Source organism: Pongo pygmaeus, chromosome 16 (assembly GCF_028885625.2).
Source record: "Pongo pygmaeus isolate AG05252 chromosome 16, NHGRI_mPonPyg2-v2.0_pri, whole genome shotgun sequence".
NCBI lineage: Eukaryota > Metazoa > Chordata > Mammalia > Primates > Hominidae > Pongo > Pongo pygmaeus.
In genome coordinates this window covers 67,956,681-67,974,822 of record NC_072389.2, presented here as the reverse complement: position 1 = coordinate 67,974,822, position 18,142 = coordinate 67,956,681, and the positions used below count along the sequence as shown (strand labels likewise).

At 45.6% G+C, this 18,142-nt stretch overlaps 1 protein-coding gene across 7 annotated transcripts in view; it reads right to left on the bottom strand.

Annotated features, from left to right (window-relative positions):
- Positions 1-18,142, bottom strand: part of TLN2 (talin 2) — a 449,658-nt gene that overhangs the window by 259,617 nt on the left and 171,899 nt on the right. Inside the window, exon 1 of one of the 7 annotated variants that reach the window (XM_063652683.1) lies at positions 3,224-3,459. The exons of the other annotated variants lie outside the window; for them this stretch is intronic. The gene's annotated coding sequence lies outside the window, so the exon portion shown is untranslated. Of the gene's footprint in view, positions 1-3,223; positions 3,460-18,142 lie in introns of those variants that run through there. 7 annotated transcript variants of the gene reach the window in all.

Here is an 18,142-nt window from a genome sequence, read left to right as displayed (position 1 = left end):
GATGGAGTGTCTAACTCTCCCTTGGTCATTCAGCAAATTAAATTAACTAAACCCTTCCCTACCCTCAATTCCTTATACAAAGCAGTTAATGGCCAGGGTTTTCCTACTGGCAATCCTCAATTTCTGGTTGGGCTATACTCTGACCTACTGTGGCAGCCTTCCCAGGCCCACCTGCTTGCCAGCTTCCCTCCAACATGTTAAATCAGGTAACACAGTCACTGGGGTCGGGGTCCCCAGTCCCTAAAAACTCAAGGCCAAGTTCCCGGGCTGCAGATACCCACTTCCTCACCTCCTGCCTGGCCTGCCCTGGGAGTCTGTGCTCTACCACCACTGAGCCAGTGCACCTTATGTCCCCTGCCCTCTGAGCTGTTTTCCCCTAAGAGGGCTTTGATGCCCACTCTTACATGTCTACAATGCCCTCCCCACACCCCCATTCAATTTAGCTGTCCATCAAGTTCCACCTCCTCCAAGGAGACTTCATTGACCACATCTCAATTTCTGTACTTAAAAAAGTTTGTTGAAATAATCTATTCACATGTCTGTATTTCGCCATAGACTGTGAGCTCTTACAGGGCAAGAACTATGGCTTCTCCCATATTTTTATCCTCAGCTCAGAGCACAGTTTCTTATACACATTAAGTGCTCAGTGAATGACTGAAAAATAGTGACTCCAAGAAACTGGGGCAGACACAGGGGGCCCCAAGAAACTGGGGTACAGCAGCAGGGTCAGGAATGGGTCGGGGCTTGAATGTGCGTGTGTGTGTGTGCACGCACGAGCGCATGCGCGCATACATGTGCACTGAAGTTATGGCTGGCTGATTCTATGATCATTCTCCCTGGGACTTCAAGGTTCCAGCTTAAGCCCTCCTTTTCCTCTCAGTCCCAGTGATTAGTCCACCATTCACACTTTTTTCTTTTTTTTTTTTTCTAGACAGAGTTTCACTCTTGTTGCCCAGGCTGGAGTGCAGTGGCACAATCTTGGCTCACTGCAAACTCCACCTCCCAGGTTCAAACGATTCTCCTGCCTCAGCCTCCCGAGTAGCTGGGACTACAGACACATACCACCACGCCCGGCTAATTTTTGTATTTTTAGTAGAGACGGGGTTTTGCCATGTTGACCAGGCTGGTCTTGAACTCCTAATCTCAGGTGACCTGCCTGCCTCAGCCTCCCAAAGTGCTGGGATTACAGGTGTGAGCCACCGCACCCGGCCCGCCATTCACACTTTTGCTACAAACCTGGGGTCTGTGAATAAACTTCTCACCTCTTTGGTCTGTTGTCGACTAGGGAAATAGCTATTTTATATCTATGCCTTCTTTCCCAGCTCCAAAGCAAACAAAGGCTTTCATGGTATAACAATTGGAGAATGAAACAAAAAGATTCCCCTCTGTATGCTATTCCCTCATCCCTGAACCCTAAGAGCACGTGTCTATTACTCTCTTTCATTCCAACTTGGACCTTTTAAAAGAGCACAAAGCCACACAGAATACCAACAGTAGAACCTGATGAACACCATAGGTAAGTGTTATTCATCAACTACTTGAGTTTTTCTTTTGGGAAAACAGAATGAGAGGTCCCAGTAAAAAGAGCAAGAAGGTAGCACATGTACACAATAGAATACTATTCAGTGCTAAAAAGAAAAGCGCTATCAAGCCATGAAAAGACATGGAGGAAATTAAATCCACGCTGCTAACAGAAGAAGCCAATCTGAAAAGGCTACATACTATACAATTCCAACTCGATGACATTCTAGAAAAGGCAACACTAGGGAGACTGTAAAAAGATCAGTGGTTGGGCCGGGCGCGGTGTCTCACACCTGTAATCCCAGCACTTTAGGAGGCCAAGGCGGACAGATCACTTGAGGTCAGGTGTTAGGAGACCATCCTGGCCAACATAGTGAAACCCCGTCTCTACTAAATATACAAAAATTAGCCGGGCATGGAGGTGGGTGCCTGTAATCCCAGCTACCTGGGAAGCTGAGGCAGGAGAATCACTTGGACCTGGGAGGCGGAAGTTGCAGAGAGCCGAGATCCTGTCATTGCACTCCAGCCTAGGCAACAAGACCGAAACTCTGTCTCTAAAAATAAAAAAAAAAAAAAGAATCAGTGGTTGCCAGGGGTCAGGGGGTGGAGGGGAAGGCAGGAAAGAATAGGCAGCACTGAGGATTTTTTGGGCAGTGAAACTACTTTGCATGATACTATAAAGGTGGATGTGTATCATTCTACATTTTTCCAAACCAAAACAATGTGTAACACCAAGAATAAACCCTGGCGAGGTGCAGTGGTGCATCCCTGTAATCCCAGCACTTTGGGAGGCGAAGATAGGCGGATCACTTGAACTCAGGAGTTAGAAACTAGTCTGGGCAACATGGCAAAACCCCATCTCTACAAAAAATACAAAAATTAGCTGGGTGTGGTGGTATGTGCCTATAGTACTGGCTACTCGCAAGGCTGAGGTAGGAGGATTGCCTGAGCCGGGAGGTCAAGGCTGCACTGTGCCTAGATCTCGCCACTGTACTCCAGCATGAGCAACAGAGCAAGACACTGGGAAGGAAGGGAGGGAGGGAGAGAGGGGAGAAGAGAGAAACCCTAAGGTAAAATATGGTCTTTAGGTAATAATGATTTGTCAATATAGGTTCATCAACTATAACAAATGTACCACCCTGGCATGGGATGTTGGTAATGGGGAAGCTATGGGTACAGTAGATATAAAGAACTCTCTGTACTTCCCACTCAATTTTGTTGTAAACCCAAAAGTGCTCTGAAAAAATAAAATCTGTTAAAAATAAATAAAATATTTTTTAAAATACAGAGAGAAAGAGGTGTGGTGCTGCAGACGCCACCCAGGCACTGAAGCCAAGGAACTCCCTATGGGGGATCTCCCCACTGCAGGCCAGGGCCTGGGAGAGGTGTAGAGTGACACATGTTGGCTTGGCCTGGGGAAGCAGCGATGGAGGATCTGGGATCCTCCTGGCCAGGTAGAGATCCTTTGACCATATCAGAGCACTTGGGTTGAACAGGTGCTGCACACACAAGGCTCCACGCTGCTAGAACTGACCCTGGGAAGGTGCATCCTCCTCCATTTTTGTTCTCACTGCCACCCTGACCATTAGCTCGAGGGCTGTTCCTACATGCTGGTAACCTCAGCAACTGCTTCTACAGTGACACAATCCAGCTGAAGGACATGCAGAGAGAGAATGTGACTTCCTCAAGTGGTGAATCTCACCTGATTTTCCTTACCAGTGGAAACTCTGTCATCTGTAATTAAGTATCTCAGGTCTGTAGCTAGGAGAAGGAGGGGCATCCTCTTCAGGGAACACGTTCCTATGAATACTCACACTGGCTCCATCCTCCAGCCCGCAACGCCTGGCTGCCTGATGCCGTGAGCCAACACACCACAGCATAAATGCAACAGGAAGAAACAATCAAAGTGTGCTGTGAGTCTTCTCAGCCCCCAGCAACCTAAGATAAGTATCACAAACAAGAACACGAGGTCGTTTGAGAGGATTCGGCTAATCAAGACTGAATTAGATACTCAGGTATACATAATGTGGAAATCAAGAATACTCACTTTCCATAAATAAGAACCTGTCACCACTTTGCCCTGATTAGCAGTTATTGTAACCCTCAAAATTCATCCTTCCAAAGTGATTTTTCTATGCTGCTCTGTCTCACCATGTGAAGGCTGGTTTTCATAAAATTGCCACCTGATATATTTCTCTGAAAGCTAAATTCCTCTTCTCTTTCCTCACGTGGCCAGTGATTTTTTGCATATTCGCTATGGCACCTTTCATTCAAAACCAAAACACCTCCTAACAAACTGTACTTCCTCTTCTCAGTATATTGTGAAAATTAATTCTCCTCAGCCTTGTTTCCCTCCTCCTGGCCCTGAGCTGTCAACCCAAGGCCCCCATTTTCTAAGATGCTCTTTCTCCTGTGGTTCCTCCTATTCTTGCATTTCTCTAAATTTTCATGGGTTTTGTAGGTTTCTCTGCATAAAATGGCAACTCATTCTATCATGTAGTATTCTTTCTAACACCAATCCACAACATAGGGTGCTAAGACTACACAGAGAAGGAATACTCAAGCACCCAGCACCGAGCCTGGCACCAGGTCACCCAGGGCCAGGGGCATCCTTGCTCACTGAGTTAAGTCCTCCATGCCTCACTCCGCTCCCCTGTAAAAGGCTGATGCCAGGGCCTCCCTCACGAGCTGATGCGAGGGACACACGAGCACAGCACACCTGCAATAAATGTGGACTTTCTCTGCCTCCCTACATGCGGCCTCTCAGCTCTCTACCTGGAATAAAATCTCTGTGAGCAGGATGGGGATTCACACCTTTCCTGTATTTCTTTAAAGCATTTTCATGAATTGGAATATGCAGGAGATGGGGGTTTTTGTTTGTTTTGAGACGGGGTCTTGTTCTGTCACCCAGGCTGGAGGGCAGTGGCGCAATCTCACTCACTGCAACTTCCACCTCCCAGGTTCAAGTGATTCTCCTGCCTCAGCCTCCCAAGAAGCTGGGATTACAGTCGTGCACCACCACACGTGGTTAATTTTTGTATTTTTAGTACAGACGGGGTTTCACCATGTTGGCCAGACTGGTCTCGAACTCCTGACCTCAGGTGATGTGCCCACCTCAGCCTTCCAAAGTGCTGAGATTACAGGCGTGAGACACCATGCACAACGGTATTAAATAATGTTTTCCAGTTCCTAGTGGTTCTGGTTCTTGTTGGGTGATGAGATTTCGTAACTTATTTACCACGTCATGTACCATATACATGTTTAAAACTTTCTTTTAAAAAAGTTAAATACATACAATGTTTATTGTGGCACTATTCACAATAGCAAAGACTTGGAACCAACCCAAATGTCCATCAGTGATAGACTGGATTAAGAAAATACGGCACATATACACCATGAAATACTATGCAGCCATAAAAAAGGATAAGTTCATGTCCTTTGTAGGGACATGGATGAAACTGGAAACCATCATTCTCAGCAAACTATCACAAGGACAGAAAACCAAACACTGCATGTTCTCTCACTCATAGGTGGGAGTTGAACAATGAGAACACATGGACACAGGACGGGGAACATCACACACTGGGGCCTATCAGATCGTGGGAGGCTGGGGGAGGGATAGCATTAGGAGAAAAATACTTAATGTAAATGACGAGTTGATGGGTGCAGCAAACTAACATGGCACATGTATACCTATGTAACAAACCTGTATGTTGTGCAGGTGTACCCTAGAGCTTAAAGTATAATAAAAAAAATTTAAAAAGTTAAATATATACAAAACAAAGAAAATATCATCATGAACCCCTATGTACTCATCACTCAGCTTCAACAATTACTAACTCATGGCCAAAATCATTTCATCCTAGACCCCCATTTAATTCCTTCCCAGAAATCACTGGAGATTATCTTAAAGCAAGTATCACATATCAGATTTAAATATAAGAATTTTATGAAGTAGTTTTTTTGTTTGTATTTTTTTGTTTGTATTTTTTTGTTTTTGTTTTTGTTTTGTTTTTGAGATAGAGTTTCGCTCTTATTGCCCAGGCTGGAGTGCAATGACGCGATCTCGGCTCACTGCAACCTCTGCCTCCCAGGTTCAAGTGATTCACCTGCCTCAGCCTCCTGAAGTAGCTGGGATTACAGGCGTGCGCCACCACACCCAGTTAATTTTGTATTTTTACTAGAGATGGGGTTTCTCCATGTTGCTCAGGCTGGTCTTGAATGCCCGACCTCAGGTGATCCACCCACCTCAGCCTCCCAAAGGGCTGGGATTACAGGCGTGAGCCACCGCGCCCGGCAAAGTAGTATTTTCAATAATAAGAAGCATAACAAAGCTGTTTTCACTAAAAAAAAACAAATTCTCTACTCATTAAATAAAGTTACAGCCATCTTATTCTATGTGATCCGTGTTGCGCACAGTAAGATAAAGGTGACCCAGGAAAGACACAGCAGGCCTTAGTTGATTCCTGGTGGCACACAGCTGGCCAGGTGACCATGGGCAAGACGTCTGCCCTCCCAGACCTCACTCCCTGGGGCTGAAACCAGCACATGAGGAATCCTACTCCACTCGCCTACATGAGCTCCTGCTCTCACGGGACAGCAAGGACTTTCTGCTTCCCCATTTATGTTCTCAGTGTTTCCCTCGGGTTTCCAGAATCAGCTCCTCTACACAGAGTAACTTAGCTCATACTTGCTCTTTGTCAAAAATAGAATGAATAAATATATGTATTCAAACAGCAAAGTCTTCTCCAGGAACAAATTTCCTCCATATTACTCTTTTATGTGGGGGGAAAAATCATTCCATTATCTTTTTTTCCCTTCCAGTCTCTTAAAATGCAAACACAAAAAAAAATACAAAGCAATGTCTTATTCACGTCTCTCTGTGGGTCTGTGTCCTTATGGGGCAAGTATCAGCAATTCTTGTGCTCCCTCCCTGACCCGTGCATAAGATGGCCAGTCTACCCCATACAACTCACCTGCTAAAAAACAACCTATGAGGTTGGCAGGGGCCTTCGGGGAGGATGCAACTCCTGAGGGTCCACTGCTAGCCCCTCAAAGTAGACAGTGCTCCTGTAGAGTCTAATTCCTTTTCACAAATGCATAAACATGTTACATATCATCTCACCATAAATGATATTATTTGAACACAGCTTTATTTTTATTTTTATTTATTTATGTTTTTGAGACGGGGTCTCACTCTGTCACCCAGGCTGGAGTGCAATGGCGTGATCTCGAGCACAACTTTAAAACAAAAAAATTAACTCAGACTTAGTTTTTGAATTGTTTTGTATACTTCCTTGAATACTCCCTGCCAATTCTCACTAAGATTTAAATATTTACATGTTCTAGTAAGACAATCACCACTACCTTAGAGCATAAAATATCACATAATCACCCCAAAGACCCCTGCAGACCAAGAGTCAAAACACTCTATTGCTATTTTAAAAAGCAGTTCCCAATTCCTATTTTTAACCTCACAAATAAACAGAATAAGACAAAATTACATCTGACTGTTATGACTTGGGATACTGAAATTTCACTCTACACAGTTGGGAAAATATTCAAATCCATGATTCTACCGCAAGGCAGGGAGGGCTGGGCATTTTCCATACACCTGGAGAACAGCCACTCACTTGCTTTCCACTGGTTTTCAGTGGATGAAGTAACGAACATGGAATTAAACTATAGCTTGAACACTGATAAAGCTAAGTCACACAAACCTTCATGCCTGACCTCTGCAGGGCAGTGGACTTTAGTGTGCTTCCAAGCAGTGTTTTCTGAATGGTCATCAGGGAACAGAAGAAGTTGGACTAATTTTTGTGTGTGTGTATGTGTGTGTTTTTAAGTGATTCCATGGAAACTGATGAATTAAGTAAAACCTCCATTATTTAGCTCACACTACCAAGAGGTGGTCTGCCTTCACCAGTTTGTAACTGGTCCACAGTAAGCACAGAAATTGAGAGTAAACACTTAGAAAATTCTATATAGCAACTGGACAAAGTAATTTACACTGATTCTGATTTTTTAAAATGTGCTTGTATTTTATTTTTTTCAAATATTTCATTTTTATTGAATTTTACAAAAGTTTATCAGCCTGAAAATAATTTTTTGTTTGTTTGTTTTTGGTTGGGAGGATCGCTTGAGCACTACAGGCTCAACCTCCGAGGCTCAAGAGATCCTCCCATCTCTCACCTCAGCCTCCCAAGTAGCTGGGACTACTGGCACATGCCACCATTCTGGACCAATTTTTAAATTTTTGGTGGAGATGAGGTTTCATCATGTTGCCCAGACTGGTCTTGAACTCCTGGGCTCAAGCTATCCGCCCACCTCAGCCTCCCAAAGTGTTAGAATTACAGGCATGAGCCACTGAGCCCAGCCCTGAAACGGATATTAAACTTTCAGATGATTTCAGAAGCACTCATCTAAGTCAACCCAGCAGAATCTCCATTTTTTTGGCAATCTCCCTCTACATTTGTAGGAGGTAGGGAGTGGCAAGATAAATAGAGAAAGTGAGCTGAGACTCTATATTTTTAGACAGAAAAAAGCTAGGATTAGGATCTGTAACACTTATATTTTTATATCTACAACTAAAATGCCAAATTTCTTCAATTATAAAATGCCATGAATTATAAACCACACTGTGACATATAATACAGTGTTGATGGGTCCTGATTTCAGAAATAGAAAAATTTATGCAAACTAAAGTTCAAGTCTGGAATGATCATACCTCAACAAGCAAAAGCATCAAGTATTCATTGTACTCATTACACACACGCAAGGAAATAGTCTTCTTTTTTTTTTTTTTTTTTTTTTTTTGAGACAGGGTCTCACCCTGTTGCCCAGGTTGGAGTTCAGTGGTGCGATATAGTTCACTGTAACCTCAAACACTTGGGCTCAAACACTCTTCCCACCTTAGTCTCCTGAGTACCTGGAGCTACAAGCATGTACCACTATGCCTGGCTAATTTTTTCATCCTTATTTTTGAAGAGGCGGGGTCTAGCTATGTTGCTTGGGCTGGTCTTAAACTCCTGGCCACATGTGATCCTCTCACCTCAGCCTCCCAAAGCACTGGAATTACAGGCTGAGCCACCGCGCCTGGCTAATCATGTTTTTTAAAAGCCTTCCAGGTTGAAGTTAAAGGCAAAAAGTTTCTAGATGAATAAGAGCTCATTACTAAGCATCAACTATGCACAAAGCATCCTAAGAGACAAAAAATAAATAAATAAAGTGACAGTCCCTGGAGAATTCATAATTGAGATGGGAAGACAGATGGTACCTAAAATACCAAGGAGTTGAGAGTTAAGCAGCTTAAAGCCTCAAATGACTTGCACTGGCAGTCACTTCATTTGGTCCCAAGGCTCCTTCCTTAACCCTGCACCAAAGATGGGACACCCAGGAAGGGCTGCATCTTTTCCCCACCTTTGACCCAAAGTTGAAGGCATGTGCAGGGAGTCAGGCAGCTGAGCTCCCAACCTGCCTCCAACTTTAATCAGATAGTTGTGAGCTTGGGCAGCTATTTCCCAACTAAGCCACTGTGTCCCCATCCACAGAAAGGAATAATAACGCATCCCTCTCAGTGTTCTGGGGAGAGTTCCTTCGGTTGTTTAAAAAAAGAAAAAGAAAGAAATTCAGGGATTTGGGCAATGTGTAGACTGAAGGGAAGGAGCAAAAGGGACGGCAGAAACCATGGACTAGGGAGGGAAGGGGATTCTTGGGGAAAGGAGACCCTGGAAGAGATGGGAAATGGGCAGGTTCTTCCACCCCCAGGCTGGAACATGGCCAGAGAGAGAGGAGGGAAGCTGGGTGCATGGACCTGTGGGACTCCTGTCATCCATGCAAGATAGGAGGGGGGTTCTCTATGAAAAGCAGGTGCTGAAGAGAAGGGGTAAAGAGCTGCATTTTTCCTGAAGAACCTGTGTGCTCACTGGGGCCCCTAGAAGGATGAATGTGGGAAGAGGGCTGAGCCAAGGTGGTGGGTCCTCACGTGAGCTGGCAGCCATCTCTAATGATGCATCCAAGGGCTGGGCCAGTGGCAGGGCGGAGGAGGCCACAACACCTGCATTCGCCAGGGCTCACGTCTCTCAGTGGAGCCAGGTAAAGAAGGAAGTGAAGACAGGGGTGGCTCCAGAGTGAGAAGACAAGGAGGAGTTTCCGCAGGGAGGTTTTGAGGAGGTCAAAGAGCCGATGAGGGGTGTGATCAAGGTGGATAGAGCATGTCAAGGGGGTAGCATTTCTGGGGAAACCACACCTGGCTCAGGATGTGGTTATGAAGATCGGATGCTGACTGGAAGGGAAGGCTTTTACAGACAGGTAAGGGTCAGCTTGGGGGCTGAGTGGTTATGGGTTGGCCTGCAGGGGCACTGGAGCCACTAGCTATGAGAAGACAGGCGTGGGAACTGGGAAGACCCATGAGCAGGGCACCAGCTCCATGGTGAAGCCAGGCCTTGGCCTGGGGAGGACAGCACAAAGCTGGGAGGAGCCATGGGGGCAAGACAGGAAGAGCGCAGCAGGAGGAGGTGGTGAACAAGCACAGAGCGCGGGATTCCAAAATGCAACAGGGGGTCCGGTGCCCACAGATCCTGCCTCCAGACCCAGGGTGTGGGGGTGTGGGAGGGGGCACAAGCCTCTCCAGAGAGGCCTGCAGGGGCAACAGCAAGGAAAGGCAGAAGCCACAAAGGTAGCTTGCAAAGAAAGTGTCAGGAAGCATCGATCCGGACTCAGTTGATTCTCTAACGCTTTGAGCATTAGTACATTTTTACGTACATCCAGAACTCAGGCTGGTGCCAGATACTGGCATCGAAAAGTTTGGCAGAGAGTAGATCTGGAGAGTAGGCTCCATCTAAGGGGGAAAAAAGGCTGCCCTGTAATCCCAGCACTTTGGGAGGCCAAGGAGGGAGGATAGCTTGAGCCCTGGAGTTCGAGGCCAGCCTGGGCAACAGAGTGAGAACCTGCCTTTACAAAAAATAAAAACAAAAAATTAGCTGGGTGTGGTGGCACACAGCTGTAGTCCCAGCTACTCAGGAGGCTGAGGTGGAAGGATCACTTGAGCCCAGGAGGTCAAGGTTACAGTGAGTCATGATTGTGCCACTGCACTCCAGCCTGGGCAACAGAGCAAGACCCTGACTTATTAAAAAAAAAAAAAAAAAAAAAAAAGGAGGTGACAATGACAGCAGCCCACCCAAGGGCAGGCATGGGGGAAGGAACTGTCAAGCAATTCAGGACACCCACCAGCTAAGCATTGCCCTTAAGAAAGTGCTATGCCCAGTGTCAAGCCAGAGAACCTGGAAAGAAGAGCATAACAGGGAATTAGAGGAAAAGCAGGTATCTACGATGTTCCTGCCAGGTGACCGGCACAAGGCTCTGCACCCTTGCATATCAGCACATCAGACACAGAGGCACAAAAGATGACTTCCAGGTCTGTCCTGCCCTTGAGGATTTTGATTACATGAAGAGGTCTTACACGGTAGACCACAAGATATGTAAGAGATACATCAACCAAATGCAACAAATGCTTAATATTGAGGAATGTTTAGGTGTAATGGTGGCTCCTTTATTTGGGGGGATTATAATTGTGTTTAAGAAAAAGCCCTTCAGAGTTGTATACTGAAATATGTACAGATGAAATGATGTGATATTGAGGATTTATTTCAAAATAATCGAGTGAATGGAGAAAGGGGACTCTAGATAAAACAAGATGGGTCATGTATTGAAAATTGGAGATAAGCTGGTACATGGGAGCCTACCACTGCCTCTACTCCTGCAGATGTTTAGAATTCCCAATAACAAACTAAAAACAAACAGGAGGCAACACACGAAGGTAAAGTACCTTGTTTCTAACTTAATTGTTCGTATGACATTACTACAACAAGCTCAAAACTCTGAAAGCATGTTTTTAAAAAATGATAAAAATATGTAAGGTTTTAAGGGTAGATGGACAGTTCCGTAGGGATAGAGTCTATTAAGTTTTCTAAAGAAGCAAGACTGTGGCTGTAAAAAGTGCAGTCATGCTTGAGAAGGTCCAGGAACCACATTCACCCAAAGAGCACGTCACCTTGACATTACAGTTTGGCACCGTCCCCCCAGATGACATGAAGTAAGTTTGACTGACTCACAGGAGTGATGGGCAATAGACTCCTGTCATGCTTTGCTGCCTGGCTGAGGAATAACGCAAGCAAAAGGTGCCAAGTGTCAGGCTCATCTCCCGAGCACCCTCAGTGCAACTGGCATCTGCACTTGAAAACCACTGGAGGAATGGCGATAAGCCTGAAAAGGAAGATAGCTAAGACATGCTCTAAAGTGAACAGCCAATCATGTTGATTGATCATCACCAGCTGCCTTCACTGCTGTGAGACCCACATTATGACCAGGCTGACTACAGCTGGGTTGAAAGTGATCCTTAAGAAGTAAGTGTGAAGGTTAAGGAACCCAACTGCCACTCCTCCCTACACACACACACACACACACACACACACACACACACATACACAGATGCCCGTGCATGGAAGCTTCTTCCACTATGCCACCAGTAGTACACTTACCACCTTGGAGAAAATTGGCTTAGCCAGTGGTTCTCAACCAAGGGCAATTTTCCCATGCAGGAGACATTCAGCGTTGTCTGGGGAAATTTTTGGTATCCGCCACTGGGGCCGAGTGCTACTGGCATAGTGGGTAGAGGCCGAGGCAGCTGCTAAACATCCTGATGGTCAGAACAGCACCATATGACAAAAAATGATCTGGCCCAAAATGTCAACAGGCTAAACTTGAGAAACACTAGCTTAAGCAACCAAAATTAGGGAAAAGAGAATATTCAGACTTGTTCAGAGAGGGGAGGGAAAGAGAGAGAGTGGGACAAAGAAAGAAAGAGAAAGACAGACAAGAAAGGAGAAAGAGCATTGCCTTCCAAACATCCTTTATTTATCTATTCTTACCAGTATTTCTTAACCAGATGTGGGATTTGATGCCATGCCTTCTGGCATAGCTCCCTCAGGAACACAAGAGGGTCTAGATATTTGAATGACTACAACTGCCAAGACAAATATTTGCTTTTTTCCAACGGCCATGTTTACCCAAGATTATTCCCTCTTGTTGAACTAGAAAGCAACATGCTGTTGACACACTTGGAACCAAGCCAGGGATCCGCCTGGCACCCTCCCCGTGGGTGGGGCAGGGGGAATGTGGTCCAGAAAGGCCAATCCCTAAAAACCTCCTAAACTTTTGGATGGAGCCACTTTGAAACCACTTTGGAAACACATTCACATCAACAGGGCAATCTTGTTAGTATTTCCAACAGCCCTGAAGAGTCTTGAGAAGAGGAAAGAGGAGGAGCGCTGGCATATAAGGAAAAGCAAAGGGAAAGGAGAGATAAAGAAGAAGGAAGAGAGAGGACAGTTATCACCAAAGAACTGAACACAGCCTTGACCGGAACAAGGCAGAAAGGGAAAACTCACACAAAATTACTGCTTCATCAACTGTAGCTTTAAAGCCAGGGATTAACTTTAGCTTGATTATTAACCCTGAAATATAACCCGTATCTGACCGCCACAAAGACCAAATCATAGCTTCTCATTTGAATTAAACTGTCAGCATTCACATATGTGGAGTGTTTATAAAACTACTCTGGTAACTGAAATTCAGCCGTGCCTATCCTACACGATCACAACATTTCCCTCACGTGCTACCCAACTTCTGTTTTCCACAGCCATTCCCCTTTACCACAAAAATCCAACCACAGCTACAATTACTGCCACTGAGTTCACCTGCTTACGCAAGAAGCAGAGAGATATCCGACTCCAGATTGCACCAACCTCATGCGTGAGCTGAAAGTGCCATGCTTCCAGAAAGTCTGGGTAGCAGAGTATGCCTGAGGAGGCCATCCTAGCACCCAGGCAATCCTGGGCACCAAATGCCGGGCTAACCCCTGCCTCCCGCAGGGAACTTTCTGAATCTCCCAGTTTCTCCTAAGAGGGAAGAGAGACTCTACAGCCAGGTGAGGCCAAATGTCTGTGACTTGGGTGCCCAGAGGGGACCCTTTGGTCTTCCCAAGAGAGCACACCTCTGCCTCGGGCCTGTAGGAGTTGAATGGTGGCCCCCACTAAAGACATACCTACATCTTAATTCCTGGAACCTGTGAATGTGACCTTATTTTGGAAAATGATATTTGCAGACGTAATTAGGGATATCGAGAGGAGAGCATCCTGGATTACACAGCTGGGTCCCAAATCCAATGAGAAGCGACCTTAGAAGAGACAGAGAAAAACAGAAAGAACAGGCAGACTGTATGAAGACAGAGGCAGAGTGCGGCATGACACAGACACAAGACGAGGAAGGCATGGAGCCACCAGCAGCTGAAAGAGGCACAGAAGGATTCTCCCCAGAGCCTTTGGAGGGAGCATGGCCCGACAGACACCCTGATTTGGGACTTCTGGCTTCCAGAACCGGGAGAGAATAGATTCCTGGTGTTACAAGCCACCAGTTGTGGTCATGTGTTACAGCAGCCCTCAGAAGCTCATACGTGCTCTAACACTGGGCTTATCTAGCCTCGAGATTCTGGAAGGACCTGGGCAGGGCGCAGCTGGGCATCCTCCAGGTGCTTCTTCCAGCAGCTGCAGGAGAGCTCAGGAGGACAGGGCTGGGGAATGTGTTCCCAGCCCCAAAAGCCCAGGCCAAGGATGTTTTCCAAAGGACAAGCTCAAGGGCAGGGTCAAGAGAGAAGGTGTTTCCATCTGTCAAGGGGCAGAGACTACCCAAAGAAACACACTATTCCCAGCTGGTCAGTGAGAAAGCTACCCTCTGATGAGTGGCTGTCATCATCCATCTCCGTTGCTAACACAGACTGAGCACTCCCCATAGGCCTCCCACCGTGCTTCCAACATTCTGAAGAGGACTATTTGTGAGTCTTCTGAGTTTGATTTCATCACTCCCTGCCTTTTCTTTAAATTGTACCTCTTACCTATAGACCAAAAATAATCGTTCAATGTTCCATTTGAAGAGATCACCGCTGCTGGCACCTCCTGAAGAAAATGAAGCATAGAGAGAACGCGATGGTTTGCCCCAGATCACTCAGTGGTGAAACCAGAGCCACGATGGAGAGTCAAATCTTCCACCCCTGCCTGCTCAGGCTCCACTCTACCTCGCCCAGGGCAGAGGGGTTTCTCCCCTCCCCTCCTGCCGCTCCCTCCTGCTGCCCAGCCCTGCCAGCCCCAGCCACGCTGGGACAAGGACCATGTTCCTTGCCCAAGCCACACTCCATGCCCCCTTTCCCTTCACCACCCCCCATTTTATAGACCTTAATTAAACAATAATTAGGGACATAAAAATGCTAATATCTGCGGTCGTGGGCTCAGAGAACTCAACTCAGTAGGGGAAAGTGACATTTAAGCAAATGGTTACAAGGTACAGATTATAGGGGGAAAGGGAAGAGAGAATTCTGGAGGTCCTAAACCAAAAGGCATCATCTTTAGCATGCCTGGCCGAAGTTCATGATGTGCCACAAGCCTACACATTTCACATTCAAGCAAGGTCCCCTCATTTTCTTTTCCCCCAAGACAGAGTTTCACTCTGTCACCCAGGCTGCAGTACAGTAGCATGATCTTGGCTCACTGCAACCTCCACCTCCCAGGTGCAAGCAATTCTCCTGCCTCAACCCCACCCCCAAGTAGCTGGGATTACAGGCGCGCGCCATCACGCCTGGGTAATTTTTGTAGTTTTAGTAGATACGGGGTTTTGCTATGTTTGTCACACTGGTCTCAAACTCCTGCCCTCAAGTGATCCACCCTCCTCGGCCTCCCAAAGCACTGGGATTACAAGCGTGAGCCACAGCTCCTGGCTGGTCCCCTCATTCTTTCTCAGCAATGCCATCGCCTTGGGGGAGGCTTTGTCTGGCTATTACTCCCACCAGCATCTTGCCGCTCAAATCCACCCTCACCAGGCCTCCAGGTGCCTCATGACACAGAGAGCTTTACACTATTTTTCGGTCAGTGTAATCTTTTAGGGAAGGACTCTGACAATGTGTTCAAACATCTTTGAAAATGTCCAGTGCTTTGAATTAGTAATCACAATGTTGCAGATTTAACACTAGGAAATAATCTCAGGTGCAGAAATGCTTTCACAAATCAAGATGCTAAACATTCATTCTTTATGCTAATAAGGTCTTGGAAACAACTGAATGATCCTAAAGAAAGAGCTGGTTAAGTCAACCATATTTCATACTCCCGAGTGGATACTGCTTAGTCAGTAAAATACTGTTTACAAGAATTTGAGAAAATGCTCACTCTATAATAAGTGGGAAAAAAAAAACAGATAACTAAATTGTACTTATGATCATAACTATGTCGACTCAAGAAATAAATTAATGCCATGGGGCAGAACCTGAAAATAAGTCGGTCAAAATACAAATTTTTTCCTGAGCAGTGGGAGCTATGGGTATTTTGCTTTTACTTTCTAATTTTGTATATATTTTCTATAAGAAATAAGTGTTACAATGACAGCAGATAAAAATATTTATATATTTTTTAAAAAAAAAAGTAGGCTGGGCACAGCGGATCATGCCTATAATCTCAGTGCTTTGAAAGGCTGGGGCAGGAGGACTGTTTGTGCCCAGGAGTTTGAGACCAGCCTGGGCAACATGGTGAGGACTTGGATTGAGGTGAGAGCATCTCTTGAGTCCAGGAGTTTGGGGCTGCAGTGAGTTGTGCTTGTGCCACTGCACTCCAGCCTGGGTAACACAGCAAGACCCTATCTCAAAAAAAAAAAAAAGGGAAGGTTTCTGTGGCTACTCAATGCTGCCAGGGGTTTTTTAGAAAGACTCATCAGGCCTTCCCAAATATGTGCTTACTTCCCTCCTAAGCCTGGTCATCCAGTTCCCCTATACCCCACGCACATCCCTCTACTTTCTGGCCATATTTAATTACTCCACATTCCTAGAACTCGCCTTATACCCCTCACCTCAGTGTTCTTACACACATGGCTGTGCACTTCCCTTCTCTCTCCCATGGGAATGCAGGCTCCAACAGGGTTTTTAATCTGTTCTGAGTCACTCCTATAATCCCAGTGCCTGGTGAAGTCTCTGGCACACCAAAAATGTTCAAAAATGTTTGCCAAATGAACGAACAGAGAAGTACTGATGTCCCGCTCATCTGTAGCCTTCTAACTTTCTCCCCAGCTACTGGCCTCTCTTGCCCGCACCCCATGCCCCCACCAGGAGTTATCCTGTTCACACCTGTGTGTTCTCAGGGATATAACACATACCTAGTCTAATGGAACATTTGCCATGCTTTATCTCAGTCATTTCCTTACTGCATCAGCAGGAGCCATACCAGATAAACAACAAACATTTATGCTTGAGAGTTTACATGGGTTACCTTGCTTTTCCTCACAATAACCCTAAGACGTATCATGATCCTCATTTTACAGATGCAGAAACTGAGCCTTAAGAGGTAAAAAAAAACACACACACAGAGCTAGTAAACAGCAGAGCCATCCAACTCCAAAGCCCGGCCCCTGACAATGCTATGCCAGGGCCAAATGCCAGTTTCTCTGTCTATCCTACACAGTGGACTGCAAACTTCTTGAGGGCGGGAAATACATTTTATTATTTGAAAGCTGACCAACACTGCTGCACATAGCACACATTCAAATACTTGCTGATTTGAAACGTAGGAGGATGGATGCCCTTCATATAGACCACATTAATTCATAATGTGAGATAACCCTAGACCCACAACTGGAGGTTTAAAGCGTTTGCCTAGAAAACAGGGTAGTCAAACAGTTTTAAGTTCATTCAGATGAACACTGGGCTATGTAAGGAACTGAAGGTCCAACTGTTGCCAGGCAGTGCCCCTTAAGCAATCCAGGAGTACTTAATTACGAAGTGGTATGTTAATTGCTGCTCTTAAACATCCATTAGCACAGATCCCCTAAATCCCTCTATTGGGCAATGATGCCTTAAATTTGTGTCACAGATCATATTTCAGAAACCTCTTTTAGAAATATCATCTGTCAGTCTAGTGCAATTTATTATGTATATACTTTAATGTTTTTAAGTTGTCTCTATATCTTCTAAGTTAGATGACTTTCATTATCCCAAACTAATGAAATTTTACTGTACCAAAAGAATATCGTAAATACTTCTCAAAATGGTATTTATGAACTTTATTCACCATAGCAATTAAGACAGGCTACCTCAAGGGAAAGGTTTTTGTCTCCTGAGTGTTGGCTGGGACTTCACCCAGCATGCAGACTCTGGGGTGTTTAACACTTATTAACAGCTTGTCTGGGTTTGCTGCTGGTGAGTCTCTAGCAAGCAGACAAGCACAAATTAGCAGCTCCTGCATGCATCTCTCCTCCTCTGGGGGAATTATGCAGGCAACAATGGGATATTTATAAGCATTTCTGAGTATGTGTGTGTCAGTGGGGGGAATGCAGTTTTTGTTGTTTTTTTTTTTTGAGATGGAGTCTTTCTGTCGCCCAGGCAGGAGTGAAGTGGTGCGATCTCGGCTCACTGCAACCTCCACCTCCCGGGGTTCAAGCGATTCTCCTGCCTCAGCTTCCCCAGTAGCTGGGAGTACAGGCGCCCGACACCACGCCCGGCTAATTTTTGTATTTTTAGTAGAGACGGGGTTTT